At 47.4% G+C, this 14,456-nt stretch overlaps 1 protein-coding gene and 1 long non-coding RNA gene across 4 annotated transcripts in view; one reads left to right on the top strand and one right to left on the bottom strand.

Moving 5' to 3' along the window:
* Positions 1–14,456, top strand: part of KSR1 (kinase suppressor of ras 1) — a 161,864-nt gene that overhangs the window by 90,021 nt on the left and 57,387 nt on the right. The gene's annotated exons all lie outside the window — the stretch shown is intronic.
* On the bottom strand, positions 12,651–13,614 carry LOC133231842 (uncharacterized). Its single transcript, XR_009731254.1, has 2 exons — positions 13,154–13,614; positions 12,651–12,893 (listed from the first exon to the last, which is right to left on the bottom strand). It is a non-coding gene; the product is annotated as an uncharacterized LOC133231842 (long non-coding RNA).

The following is a 14,456-nucleotide window of genomic DNA, read 5'->3' on the forward strand; positions in this document are numbered from 1 at the left end:
TAGGTTCATCATGAGGACAGCAGCCAGCGTTTCTGGAAACACTGACTGTGCAACAGACACGGTGTTGAATACTCTGTATAAATAATCTCACTGCATTCCCAAAAAGCCCTGTGAAGGAGTTACTATCATGATTGCTGTTTTACACTTGAGAAAATTAAAGCACCGTTTTATACTTGAACAAATTAAAGTGTGGATAGGTCAAATAGCTTGTTTAAAATCATACAGCTGATAAATGATAGTTTTGGAATTTAGAAGCAAGGATCTGAGTTTAGTTTTCCCCTGTAAGGCCAGTAATAATACTGTTTTCCTTCCTTTGTTCTCTTTTCCCATCCATCTAACCTACCTACCTACCTACCCACTAAAGTAATCAACCAGTATGCAAGGAGAAGGTCAGAGGTCAGAGGCAGCTCTCTTGGGGTATCAATAAATCAGTGCTTGACAGGTGTTGTTCACCCAGGCAGGTCTTTTAAATCCCTCATTTCTCTTCTAAAATGGAAAAGATGGACTTTACTGTTGTTGTAAAAGTAACACGAATTCATTTTATTTAGACACTTTGGAAAACAGAAGAAGAAGGGGGAAAAAATCACATACATATTACCACCACTCAGAGAAAAAAATCTGTGATCATTAAGATTTTGATAGTTCCTTCCAGCCTTTTTTTTTACCCTAATACTTAAGTCTTTAAAAAAAAAAATCTCTAGATGGGTTAGACCTGTGCTGTCTAGTAAGGTAGCTAATATTATGTTCTTGGAATGTGGCAAGTCCACACTGAGATGTGTTATGATTTCAAAGACATAAATTCAAAGATGTGCTGAATTCTGACGACGTGATCCAGAAAAAAAGAAAATAGTAATAACTTAATATTTAATCTGTTGAGATGCTATTTTGGTTATATGAAGCTAAATAAAATGATTTAAATTTATTTCATATATATTTACTTTTTAAAGTGTGGCTATTCAAAAATTAAAATTTAAGTATGTGGTTTGCATTATATTTCTCTAGGGCAACACTGATTTAAACCATCCTGAATAAACAATTTTATATTTTACTCTTATCATTGGACATGCTAACCAGCATGTTTTCCTTGTATTTTCACACTTGGTAACCACCTCCCACCCCACTTTCTTTCAGGAGCTTTATAATGTCTGAGTATATGTGCTGTCGTTTACCAGGCAGAGGTTAATTCCAGTTGTTGACTATTGTATATGTCATGGTGGTTAATATTATTTATGAAGCTGCTTGTATATTTAAGAATTTTCACTAGGAGAGAGTCCTTGGACAGGAGGTGACTTGAACTTAAGAAATTCCTGTCATGGGTGAGAGAAGATGGGGTGAAGGCGGGCTACCCACAGGGCTCTTCTAGCACCTTACACGCTTCCAGCCCTGGTCCTGGCCCCAGTGGTCCTCACAGTTGTGACCTACGTCAACTTTTAAGAAGCTGGCAGAAAAGAGTTGGCTCATGAGAAGTTTGAAGGAAACTGCTTTGTGAGATGGGGGTGCCTTGGGTGTATTGTTAACAGTCACAGGCACGCATGCACATAATATGTGTGTTGTTAGTCGCTCAGTCACGTCGGACTCTTTGTGACCCCTTGGACTGTAGCCAACCAGGCTCCTCCGTCCATAGAATTCTCCAGGCAAGAATACTGGAGTGGGTAGCCTTTCCCTTCTCCAAGGATCTTCCTGACCCAGTTATTGAACCCGGGTCTCCTGCACTGCAGGCGGATTCGTTACCGTCTGAGCCACCAGGGTACCACCAGCTGCTTAGTCGCTCAGTGTGTCCGACTCTTTGTGACCCCATGGACTCATGGCCCACCAGACTCATGTCTGTAGCCTACCTGGAAGGTGCTGGGGCCCCACGTGGGCAATGACTTGCCCAGCATCGCATCAGCGTCATCCCTACTTGATGATGAGGACCACCGGCTTCAGAGTGGCCAAGTTACTCTATGAAGGTCCCCAAGCTGTTAACAGGGGCAGACTTGAGGGTCAAACCCGGGGCTGCTGGACTCCAAACTGTGCCTTCTAACTTCCTTTCTTGGGCTTAAGACATCTTTGGCAGATGGCTTTGCTCCGTGAGGGATTTCCCTCAGATCTGCAGAGATATGAAATATGTTGGAGACCCAGCCTCACCCATGTCCGTCTTTGAGAGAGGAGCCAGCCGTGCCCAGGGCAGAAGCTAGGACCCTGGAGGCAGGCTGCAGGAGCTTTTTGGCCTCTAGGGAGCCCTCTGGTGGCAGCCGGGACAGGGGTCTCCCAGCCGGGCCCAGAGGTGTTGTGGATCCTGAGTTAAGTGTTGTCTGAATCACAGTCACGCGTGAGGACTTGCCTAGTGGTCCAGTGGCTAAGACTCCATGCTCCCAATGCAGGGGACCCGGGGTTCGATCCCTGGTTGGGGAACTAGATCCCACATGCTGCAACCAAAGAAGACCCCACGTGCTGCAACTAAGGCCTGGTACAGCCAAATGAATAAATATTTTTAAAAAGCAATCAAAAAACAAAGTCATCTGTAATAGTCAGAGCTGGGTGTAAATGAGGGGAGAGCTCATTTGTGCACAGGTTCAGGCAGGCTAGAGAGCCCACGAGCCAGGTGTGTTTGGGAGCCTGGATGCTCCCTGGCGGAGGGCACTGGGGCAGAGTCTGAGCAGAAAGCAGCTGTGTGTGGGTGCTGGGATTGGGGTGAGATGGCAGGAGTGTCTCCGGTTGCTCCGTGTTTTACTTCAAGATATAGTGGAGACGCGTGCCCCTCCCTCCATGTCCCCTCACCCCTCCACCTCCCTGCCTACACCATGGTCCAGGCCCCCATCCTCTCGCCCAAGCTCCTGCAGCAGCCCCAGAACTGTCTCCCTACTTTATCATTGACCTGCTTCATTCCGTTTTCCACACAGCATGAAGAAATGTAAATTGGACCACGTCATTTTCCAGGGCTTCCCATTTCTTTCCGAATAAACACCAGATGCCTCACACACTTTGACCTCTGCCTGTCTCTGACCTCATTTCACTAACCCTCCCCTTTACTCCCTCTGGTCTGACTTTTGCACCCACTCCCTTGCTCCCTGGGGTGCTCTTTCCTAGGCTTATCCCTTGGACATCATTGTAGTGTCAGAGCCATTGTCACCTCCTCCGTGCAGTCTTCCCTGATGAGCAAAAGGCCACTCATATTTCTTTTTCTTGAATTTTTTATTTTGTACTGGAGTATAGCCAACTTTCAGTGTTGTGATAGTTTCAGGTGAAAAGCGAAGGGATTCAGCCAAACATATACATGTATCCATTCTTCCTCCAAACCGCCCTCCCACCCAGGCTATACAGTAGGTCCTTGTTGGTTATCCAGTTTAAATATAGCAGTGCGTACATGGCCATCCCAAACTCCCTGACTATCCCTTCTCCCCAGCAACCATAAGTTTGTTTTCTAAGTCTATGAGTCTCTTTCTGTTTTGTAAGCTCATTTGTGTCATTTCATTTTAGATTTCACATGCAAGGGATGTCATACATTATTTCTGATATTTCTCCTTGTCTGTCTGACTTCCTTCACCCAGTATGACACTCTCTAGGTCCGTCTATGTTGCTGCAAATGGCATTATTTCATTCTTTTTAATGGCTGTCACTCCATGTTTCTTAACCTCACCAATTGTGTGGACTCTGACCGGCTCCCACTCCACTCTGCTAGGCCCTGATGCATCCTATGTGCTTACAGCCAGAATTGGTTCTAGAATAGGTTGTTGTTCAGTCACTCAGTCGTGTCTGACTCTTTGCAACCCCATGGACTACAGCATGCCAGGCCTTCCTGCCCTTCGCCATCTCCCGGAGCTTGCTCAAACTCGCCCATTGAGTCGATGATGCCATCCGACCATCTCATCCTCTGTCACCCCCTTCTCCTCCTGCCTTCAATCTTTCCCAACGTCAGGGTCTTTTCAAATGAATCAGTTCTTCGCATCAGATGGCCAAAGTATTGTAGCTTCAGCATCAGTCCTTCCAATGAATATTCAAGGTTGATTTCCTTAGAGATTGACTGGTTTGATCTCCTTGCTGTCCCACTTAAGAGTCTTCTCCAACACCGCAGTTTGAAAGCATCAATTCTTTGATGCTCAGCCTTCTTTATGGTCCATCTCTCACATCCATACATGACTACTGGAAAAGCCATAGCTTTGACTCTTCGGACCTTTGCTGACAAAGTGATGCGCCACCTAGGTAGGCAGGCGCACATTTCAGAAACCAAAGTTCCAAATGGCATGAAAGCCACACCCCTTTCCACAGTTGAACTCAGACAGAATCCTTTGACTTCTGAATGTCAGAGAAACCACTGTTTATTTTCCTAAATGAATGTTTTATTTTGGAATAGTTTTAGATTTACAGGAAAGTTGCAGAGTCCGTGCAGGGTTCCCGTCTGCACTCCTCACCCAGCGTCCCCTGTCATTAACATCATATATTACCAGGGTACATTTGTGAAAACTCAGAACATGGCATTGGTTTATAACTACTAATTACACTCCAGATTCCATTTGGATTTCACCAGTTTTTCCATTGTTGTCCTCTTCCTGGTCTAGGTTCCAATCCAGGGTACCATGTTGTTCTCTTTAAACATGTATTCATTTAGTTGTGGCATGCGGGATCTAGATTGAACCTGGACCCTTTGCTTTAGAAGAGCTGAGTCTTAGCCACTGGACCACCAGGGAAGTCTCACCACATTGTTTTTATTCACATACAAATTTGTTCCCCCCCCTTTTTTTTTTTAATATATATAAGATGCTAAAATGGGATCATAGGATAGTATCATCCTGAGGTGTTTAGTTTGAATTTCATCTCTGTGTTGGTCCATGCAAGCCCACCTCATTCTTCTTTCTTTTAAAGTTATTTATCTACTTGTTTGGCTGTGCTGGGTCCTGCAGGCTTTCTCTAGGTGCAGACTTTCTCAGAGCTTCTCACTGAGGCAGCTTCACTTGTGGAACACGGGTTGTAGGGCGCACGGGCTTCAGTAGTTGCGGCACGTGGGCTCAGGAGTTGCGACTCCCGGGCTCTCGAGCACAGGCTCAGTAGTTGTGGTGCGTGGGCTGAGTTGCTCCAGGGCATGTGGGGTCTTCCCAGACCCAGCCCTGCCTCCTGCATTTGCAGGCGGATTCTTTGCCACTGAGCCGCCAGGGACGCCCACTTCATTCTTCTTTAGCAATAGAATAGGAAGAAGTTGGGTTTCTCCTCAGTATTTCAGGAATGGCTGTGTTGGAGCCCTCCAGAAGGTATCAGCTTGTGCCCAGTAGAAGCTGTGTGCCAGGCAGCGTGGTGCCTGGCATGTGGGAAGCCCTGGCATGTATTTGCTGGTGAAAAGTGACTGAGGAATGAGCAAGAGTCACAGTGGGATGCAGGCTGGGGGTGCCAGACTTGAAAACGGGGTCTCTGTCTTTTTTCTGTTCAGTTTTTGGAGAAAAGATCCAAATCCATGAAGCCTGGCATTTCCTTATGCTGAGCTGTGGGGGTGCACTGGTGCAGTGAACACCCTAAAGACGGTTTTGCCAGGACTGCTCCCGGAGGCCTCTGGGAATGCTTTTTGTGTGATGGGACTTGTCTCTTCAGTCTCTTGGGGTTTTCTGTTGCTCCTGACCCTTCATGGCTTCGTGACTAGGGCTCTGATTTTTCTCTCAGAAAAATACCTGCACTGTATGTGTGTGTAGCCCTGTGTCCATGCATAACCTCCTCCTTCCTTTTCAAAATCTCCTTCCCGGGCTGCATCCCTCTCCACGCATGTGTGCTAAGTCACTTCAGTCATGTCCAACTCTTTGTCTATGGACCATAGCCCGCCAGGCTCCTCTGTCCATGGGATTCTCCAGGCAAGAATACTGGAGTGGGTTGCTCTGCCCTCTTCCAGAGGAATCCTCCTTATTCAGGGATTGAACCCACATCTCTTAGGTCTCCTGCATTGGCAGACATGTTCTTTTCCATTACTGCCACCTGGGAAGCCGTTTGTCCTTCTAGAGTTATCTAAACATTATTTCAGCTTTGTCTTTAAGATTTCAGTCACCAGTTTGTGGTCATACAGTCTCCAGGAAAGAACGCCTTTCTGCTGTATGAAGAGAGGGGCTGGACATGGAAGTGGCCACAGGGCAGTGTGGCTCCCCTGGGGTCCTGGTGTGGACGAAGGGACTCTTCACTCTCCCTTCTTTTCCCACCAGGGACACACCCCAGCCCTCTCCAGCTCCAGAGCCTGCTTCGGGCCCTTCTGACCTGTGTGACCCCTGACCCTTTCTCCTCGGATGCTGGAGACAGGCAGCTCTGGAGATGCCTTTATCTATTCACCCAACCATCACACCTTTGTCTAGAGTGACACCATCCAACAGAACTTTCTGTGGTGCTAGAAGCATTCCATTCTGCCCTATGCACCATGGTAACCACCAGCCACATGTGGTTTTTGTGTGATGGGACTTGTCTCTTCAGTCTCTTGGGGTTTTCTGCTGCTCCAGGGAGCACTTGAAATATGTATAGTGCAATAGAGAAACCGTAATTTAAATTTTATTCTGTCATGTCGGTATGTATGTAAGTCGCTCAGTCACGTCTGACTTTGCAACCCCATGGACTGTAGCCCGCCAGCTCCTCTGTCCATGGAATTCTCCGGGCAAGAATACTGGACTGGCTTGCCATTCCCTTCTCCAGGGAATCTTCCTGACCCAGGGATCAAACCTGAATTTCCCGCATTGTAAGCAGATTCTTTACTGTCTGAGCCACCAGGGAAGCCCCTGTCATGTTGGATTTTCATATAAATAGCTACTTGGCTGTTGCTGTGATGGAGCAGTGCAGGTCTGGGTCCTGTGCTGGGAGCCGAGACTCTAATCGCTCTCTCCCCAGGGCCAGGAGCTCCCAGGCTGGGGAGAGGCACGGTCAACAGCCGGTGCTGAGTGCCCAGATGGAAGCCAGCCTGGGATCCGTGGGAGCCGGTGGGCAAACTCACCGTGGGTGCTAGTGGGCAGCTAGATGGGCAGGAAGGGAACAGAAACTGCAAAGACCTTGGGGTAGACAGAGCTGTGCTGTCCTTGCCAGGAAGAATTTGCAAAGATCTGGAAGGAATAGGTGAGGAAACAGGGTTGGTTCATGGGAACCTCCATGAATGGAGTGTAAGGGTTGGGATTTTTACCTGAGAGATCATGGAAGGGTGTATATGTGAGACAGGAAGAGAGAGAACTTTAGGGTTGTTTGAAGACAAGTAGATCTCCTCCTGGACTTCCTTGGTAGTTGGGCTTCCCTGGTGGCTCAGACGGTAAAAAAAAATCTGCCCACAATGTGGGAGACATGGATTCGATATGTGGGTCGGGAAGATCCCCTGGAGGAGGGCATGGCCACCCATTCCAGTATTCTTGCCTGGAGAATCCCATGGACAGAGGAGCCTGGTGGGCTGCAGTCCATGGGGTTGCAAAGTCAGACATGACTGAGCGACTGCAGTCCATGAGCAACTGATACACACACACCCAGAACTCCTCCTACTGAGGAGGCTGGGTTCATGGGGTGGGGGGGGTGGAAGGTGAGATGGTGCCCCTACTGGTGAGGAGTAGGAGCGCCTGCCCTGAGCAGATCTGGATGGTTGGGGGTCGTTAAGATGAGGGAGTGGGCAGGCGAGTGAGTGTAGAGGCAGGGCCCCTTCTCTGGGCATCTAGAGTCACACACTGTGATTATTTCCGCCCTCCTCCCACCCTCTTCCTCATGTACAGGTTAAAAACTAAAAATCACAGCTTCATGTTCTGGCTGCAGCTGGGGAAATGATTTCACAGCCTGCTGGCATGGAGCCATTTTTTTTTTTCCTTTGGCAATTTCCCTGTTGGAAGTTGTTAAAGGAAGTGGCAAGCGCTGGCTGGGCCCAGTGCTAGCAGGGAGCGTGGGGGATGCAGAGGCTGGATTCCAGGGCTGCAGTCACGGTCCACAGGCTCTTTGAACAAGCTCTTGCTGGTGGTGTGTTCAGAATTGAAGATGCAGGCGGGTCCGGTAAGGGGTTTATGTGGTGGCTCCCGCTTCCTCTTTCCTTGTATCCCCGTGTCTAAAGTCAGGTCTTCTCTTGGGGATGGAGAAGAAAGCTGCCTGACCTCTGCTACCATCTTGGCTTCCCACTGGCTGGGAGTGGCTGCAGCTCCGTGGGCCCCAGGAGGTAGGCCGTGTGGAGCGGGAGGTTGTAGAAGATTAGACCAGAAGAATGAGTGGGTATTTGGCTCCTGGATTCAGCTTTAATAGACATGAATCCTGCCTCTCCTCCCGCCCTCTTCCCGTCCCTACCCTCTCCCTCTGGAAGCCCGAGGCCCCGCCATCCTGACTGCCTTGCTCATTGGCAGCTGGGAGCATCCTTGGAATGCGGCCCACACCCTCACCCTGCCGCCTGCAGGATCTGGGCCGGCTGTCAGTCCTACGGGCCCAGGGCTGCCTCCATACAGAGGAGTTGAGATCTCTGGCACTGATCTCAGTACCAGCTCAGTGTGGCTGGCAAGTGGAGCCCTGGCCAGTGGACTGGCCTGTGGGCATCACCCAACCAGTCAGGAGAAGACCTAAAGCCAGATATAGAAGGAAGAGGGAAAACTATAAGGGAGCACTTTATAGCTACTATCCTCTTTAATCCCTGGGATGGGGGTTGGGGGAAACACTAGGATCCCTACTTTATAGCTGAGCAAACAGGCTCAGAGACGCTGAGTGACATGTTAGCGTCACACAGCAGGCAGATAACCAAGTCAGGATTCAAACTCACATTCTTGTGACTCCAAAGCCAGGCTTCCTTTCCCTGACAGATTTTGTCCTCTGACCTCTGACCCAGAATAGCCTGGCCTGGGGTAAGGATACTGTATGTAGTTGCCTGGTTGAATTGATCTTTTTTTCTTCCAGTCTTCCTCCCTCTCCACTCCCCTTCCTGCTCCCCCTGCCCTCTTCCTCTCTCTCTCAGTCTCTTTTCTCTTTTTTTCCAGCCTTCCTTTCCCCCCTTCCCCACTCTTCCTTTCTCTTCTTTCATCCCTCCATCCTTCTTCCTTTCCTCAATCTCCTTCTTCTTTCTCTCCTTTCCAACCACCTGTTTGACATCCCATGATCACTTACCTTGTGCCAGGTACCCAGATTCATTACTGCAGGGGATTCCTTGATGAACAAAGTACAGTCTGCCCTGAGGGGCTTACAGGGTGGTGGGATGTACTCATCTCCAAATAACCATGGTGATGGGTCCCCAGGGAGGAAAGGATGAAACACGGCAGGATGCAGAGCAGAGGATGCCTGCTCACGTTTCGCCTGTTCATCCACGCATGCGCTCGCCCAGTGAACATGCACTTAGCTCCTGTTGTGAGTCAGGTCCTGATCTAGGCACTGCTCATGAGTTCCTGTCCTTACAAGACTTGCAGACATCACCCTCTTCCATGGATGAAGTGATTTATTTTTTTGATCATGAGCCAAAGTGCCCTCTTTTAAGCTTTGAGTGAAGCTTAAAAGAAGAGTTGACCTGGTTCCTAGATATCTGAAAAATCATGAGATGACTGCTCTGCTCAGCCTGTACTGGTTGAGCATTTTTTACAGTGAGCTCATTTCCTCAATCTTTTAGATTTCTGGGCTACCAAGTCCAGCAAAACCCGACGAGACTGGAAGTGCCACGTGGGCCGGGACCTGGGTGTCTTGCTCATTGCTCTGTCTCCAGTTCCTGGCATGTAGGAAGTGTTCTTGATGAATGACTGCAGCTAAGTGAGATTATCCAAAAATTTTGGTCTCTTTGGTCTCAGGAACTCTCTGATCTGAGCTAGTGAAAGTTGAATTGCAGGGGTCTCTGGGGAGGTCTTTGGGGGCTGCTGAGGCCTGGGGTTGCTGAGCTGCCTTTGGTTTCCATTGGCAACAGGCAGACTTGAGCAAGACTGTGTGCCTGTCGCTTCCTCCAGGGCCACTGGCTCCTGAGGCCTGCCTTCTGTGGGGACTGCCTCAAAGGCAAGATTGCTCTAGAACAGATCTGCCCAGCTAGATATTGGGAAATTCTTGTGTCAACACTACACTGTTTTAATTACCTTAAAGAAAAAGTCTCTTCTTTCATTGCTCTTCCTTTTTAAAAAAAATCAGCATATAAGTTTCACTGGCTCCTGCTTCCAGCTCTGTGCCTTTGAGCAGGCAACAAAATTAGAAAGCAAGATTGCTTAAGGGCATGACCCCTGGAATTAGACAGCCTAGCCCCTGGTGCTGGGAGGCAGATATAAGCTTCACTTTGCCACTTGCCAATGGTGTGATCTTGGATAAGACCCTTACCTTTCTGAGCCTGTTACTAGTCTGTCGATTGCTCTAACTAGAAACTGAGGAGTCATTTCTAATTCCTTCTGCTTCCTCCACCTTGACATTCAGTTGACTAGCAAATCTCGCTAGCTCTATTTCCAAATATATATCCCCAATCCATCTATGTCTCTTTTTTCACCACTGCCACCTCCCTAGTCCTTGCTACTTCATGGATTTGTGCATTAGTACCTACATTGCTCTTTGTATCAGTCTTGCCCTTCCCTCCGTTTCATTGTTCATGAGTCAAGAGTGATTTTTATTCTTCGTCATCTTTTTTTTATTGTTGTTCAGTCACTAAGTCATGTCTGATTCTTTGTGACCCTGTGGACTGCAGCATGCCAGGCCTCCGTGTCCTTCACTGTCTCCCGGAGTTTGTTCAAATTCATGTCCATTGAGTCGGTGATGCTATTTAACCATCTCACCCTCTTCTACTTTTGCCTTCAATCTTTCCCAGCATCAAGCTCTTTTTTCAGTGAGTCGACTCTTTGCATCAGGTGGCCAAAGTATTAGAGCTTCAGCTTTAGCATCAGTCCTTCCCATAAATATTCAGGGTTGATTTCCTTTAGGATTGACTGGTTTGATCTCTTTGCTGTCTAAGGGACTCTCAAGAGTCTTCTCCAGGACCACAAATTTGAAAGCATCACTTCTTTGATGCTCAGCCTTCTTTATGATCCAACTCTCATATCCATACATGACTACTGGAAAAATCATAGCTTTGACTATACGGACCTTTGTCTTCTTTTTAAAATATTTCTTTATTTATTGTTTGGCTGTGTTGGCTCTGCAACATGCAGGCTCTTCACTGCGGTGCTCAGGCTTCTTTCTAGTTGGGGTGCACGGGCTCACCACCTTGAGTTGTGTTGCAACTTGAGGGCTTAGTTTCCCTGTGGCATACGGGATCTTAGTTCCCCAACCAGGGATCAAACCTGTGTCGTCTGCATTGAAAGGCAGATTCTTCACCACTGGACCACCAGGGAATTCCTACGTGATTCTTCTTAAAGCCCCAGCACAACCCCCTCACTTTTCTGAGTAGGGTGCTTCACTGGTATCTTGTTGCACTCAGCATCCAATCCAAAGCCCTCACCATGGCCTTCAAGGCTCTGGAGTATTCGCGTCTGCCTCCTTCTGTGTCTCCTGCTGCCCCTTCTCACTCGTCCCCTCATGTTAGGACAGGTCAGGTTATTTCCTGTCATAGCCCGGGGCCTCTGTGTATTCTGTTTCCTCTGTCTGGAAATTTCTATACTGTCATGGCTAGCACCTTCTCATCCTCTGATGGGAGCTTAGAAGTCAGCTCTTCAGAGAAGCTATCCCATCTAAAATTAGATGCACACCCCGCCCCCCGCCCCCATAGCCACCACTTTGTCTCAGTATGCTATTTCCTTTTAGCACTTATTCACGAATCTCGATTACGTATTTTAGTTATTTTTGAATATGTTTTTTTATTGTCTCTTGATAGAATATAAGCTCCCAAAGGAAAGAGACTATATATTTTGTTCGCTGCTGTATCCTCTGTGCTGAGTAAGGTGCCTGGCCCACCCTGGCTGTTCAGTAGCTGTCTATTGATTATGGGTGGATGGATGGATGGATAAATAGGTGGAGAATGACATGGTACCAGGGCACATAGTAAGCCCTTACTAAGTAAAAGCTATTATGTTCTCCTACAACTAGTTAAAACTTTTCTGTAGCAAGTTCCAATACAAGCTGGCTTGAAGAAAATAGTCTTTTATCAGCCTAGGTAATAAAAGTCCAGGGAAGTCTGGATGCAGAAGCTCAGATGATGCCTTTAGAGCACACTTCTCAGACAGGCCCACTCCACGTGGCAGGCTTGAAGGGCACCAGGAGCTAAGCCTCACTTTTTTTCAGTAGAGTAGCAGTATTGGCTACTAAGAGCTTCTTACCCTAGAACTGTGGGTGAAAAATCCCAGGGAAGGCTCTGATTGGCTTGGCTTTAGTCATGTGCTCACATCAGAACCAATCACAGAGCTAATAAGACAGAGAACTCCCATTGGCCAAAATTAGGTCATTGGTTCAGCCCTTTGGCAGAAAGATGGTGAGCCTGAAGGATCAATGCCACCTGCACTTGGGAAATGTGTCTTGGAGGAAAGACCACCCTGCTGACAGAAGAAGCATGCACAAGCACACACTCACTCCCAACTGTTGCTACTGCAGCTCCCCACCCTCACCCTCACCAGGGGCTCTCCATGGGGCTGGCTCACCTGGCTTTCCCCTGGGGGGATCTCTGGGTGCCACTGTGCCTGCTTTTCCCAACAGTGAGTAGAACTCCTTTGTTGGTATAGGAGGTGACGGGCCTCAGGCTCAGAGATGTGTCATCGAAGGCCTAGACTCTGGCAGGGAGTCCTTAGAGATCTTATATCTAGGATGTAATAGGTGAGCCTATTCCCCAGTTTTTTTTTTAATTAATATTTATTTTTGGCTGCACTGGTCTTCATCCCTTTGTTGGGCTTCCTCTAGTTGCGGTGCGTGGGGGCCGCTCCTCACTGGGCTGTGAGGGCTTCTCATTGCAGTGGCCTCTCTTGTGGAGTACAGGCTCCAGCACGCGGGCTTCAGTAGTTGGGGCACGCATGCTTAGTTGCTCCGTCACCAGGGAAGTCCCAGGTTTTGCTTTTAATAACACCTCATTTTCTTCACTGTGAAAATAAAAAATATTTATTTTAGAAAGTATACAAAAGCAAAGAAAATAGGTCCTCTGTAACCCTACACAGAGGTAATGATTGCTTCTTGGCTTTTCAGGGTGTTTTTTGTTTTTTCTTAATAGCCAATAATTTACACAAATATCCATTTTCAAAGTATGAAAAGTATAGAAATTAAAGAAAACAATACTACTGTTTATTGATGGTTTACATCATAATCTTAAAACCAAGAGGAAATTCTGGAAACATTTTGGTACCTTTCCTTCAGCTGGCATTCTTTGTTGGTTGATCTTTCTTTTCTTTTTCTTCTTTTTAAATGTCATCCATTTGAGAATTTATACTATGATTGTTTCGCAAGTGTTGCCAATGTGCCTGGCACTGAGCTGTGAGCTTTACGTGGAGAGTCTCTCTCAGTCTTCGCAGTAAGCTTCTGGGGAGATGTCTTATATTCCATTCCAGCTGCTATAACAAAAATAACATAGAGTGGGCTTGGCAGCTTATAAACAACAGAAATTTATTTCTCACCGTTCTGGTGACCAGGAAGTCTTAAGGTCAAGGTGCCAGTAGACACTGTGTCTGGTGAGGATCCACTTCCTGGTTCATGGATGACCATTTTCTGCTGTGTCTTCACATGATGGGAGGGACCAGGCAGCTCTCTAGTGTTTTTTATAAGGGCACTAATCCCAAACTGAGGGCTCTACACTAATGACGTCCCAAAGACCCTACTAACACCATCACATTGGGATTAAGTTTCCACATATGAATTTTGGGGAGAACACATGTTTAGTCTGTAGTAAGAGGCAATGCTTATATCTCCAAAATAAGATAGAGATAGGCTTCCCTAGTGGCTCAGATGGTAAAGAATCTGCCTGCAGTGCAGGAGACCCAGGTTCGATCTCCTGGAGAAGGGAATGGCAACCCATTCCAGTATTCGTGGCTGGGAAATCCCATGGACAGAGGAGCCTGGTGGGCTACAGTGCATAGGGTCACAAAGAGTTGGACAGAACTGAGCGACTGACACTTCCATAGGCTAGAGATAGAGAAACTGACAGCATCACTTATCCCAGGTCATTTAGATGGTAAGTGGAGGAGCCAGGATTCATACCCGGGAAGTCTGGCTCCAAAGCCAAGGTCACAACACACACACAGACATACAAAACACACACTTTATATTCTCATGGATGGGCCCATGTTGTATATTCCCTCTGTGATCCTGAACATTTTTTCTTTTTAAAAATTTCATTTTAAAAGTAACATTTTCTAAATCTAATGACCCATGTTTATTGTAAGAAAATTTGAAGATACAGAGAAGCTCAAAAAAAGAAAAAAAAAAAGTCCCCCCACAACCCCACCAGCCACTGTTAGCCAGCCATATAACTTTAGACCTTCCCCACCCCCCCATCTACGCATAGTCAAGTGCATCCTTTTTGGCATACGGTTCTGAGTTTTGATAGCTGATAGCTCTTCCCACGGGTGTCTAAACCACCCAGCCCCAGATCTGTGAGAACCGCAGAGGCAGTGGGAGCAGTTGGAGTTCACGCAGGGGTGGGGCTTCCCCAG

Source organism: Bos javanicus, chromosome 19, assembly GCF_032452875.1.
Source record: "Bos javanicus breed banteng chromosome 19, ARS-OSU_banteng_1.0, whole genome shotgun sequence".
Lineage (NCBI taxonomy): Eukaryota > Metazoa > Chordata > Mammalia > Artiodactyla > Bovidae > Bos > Bos javanicus.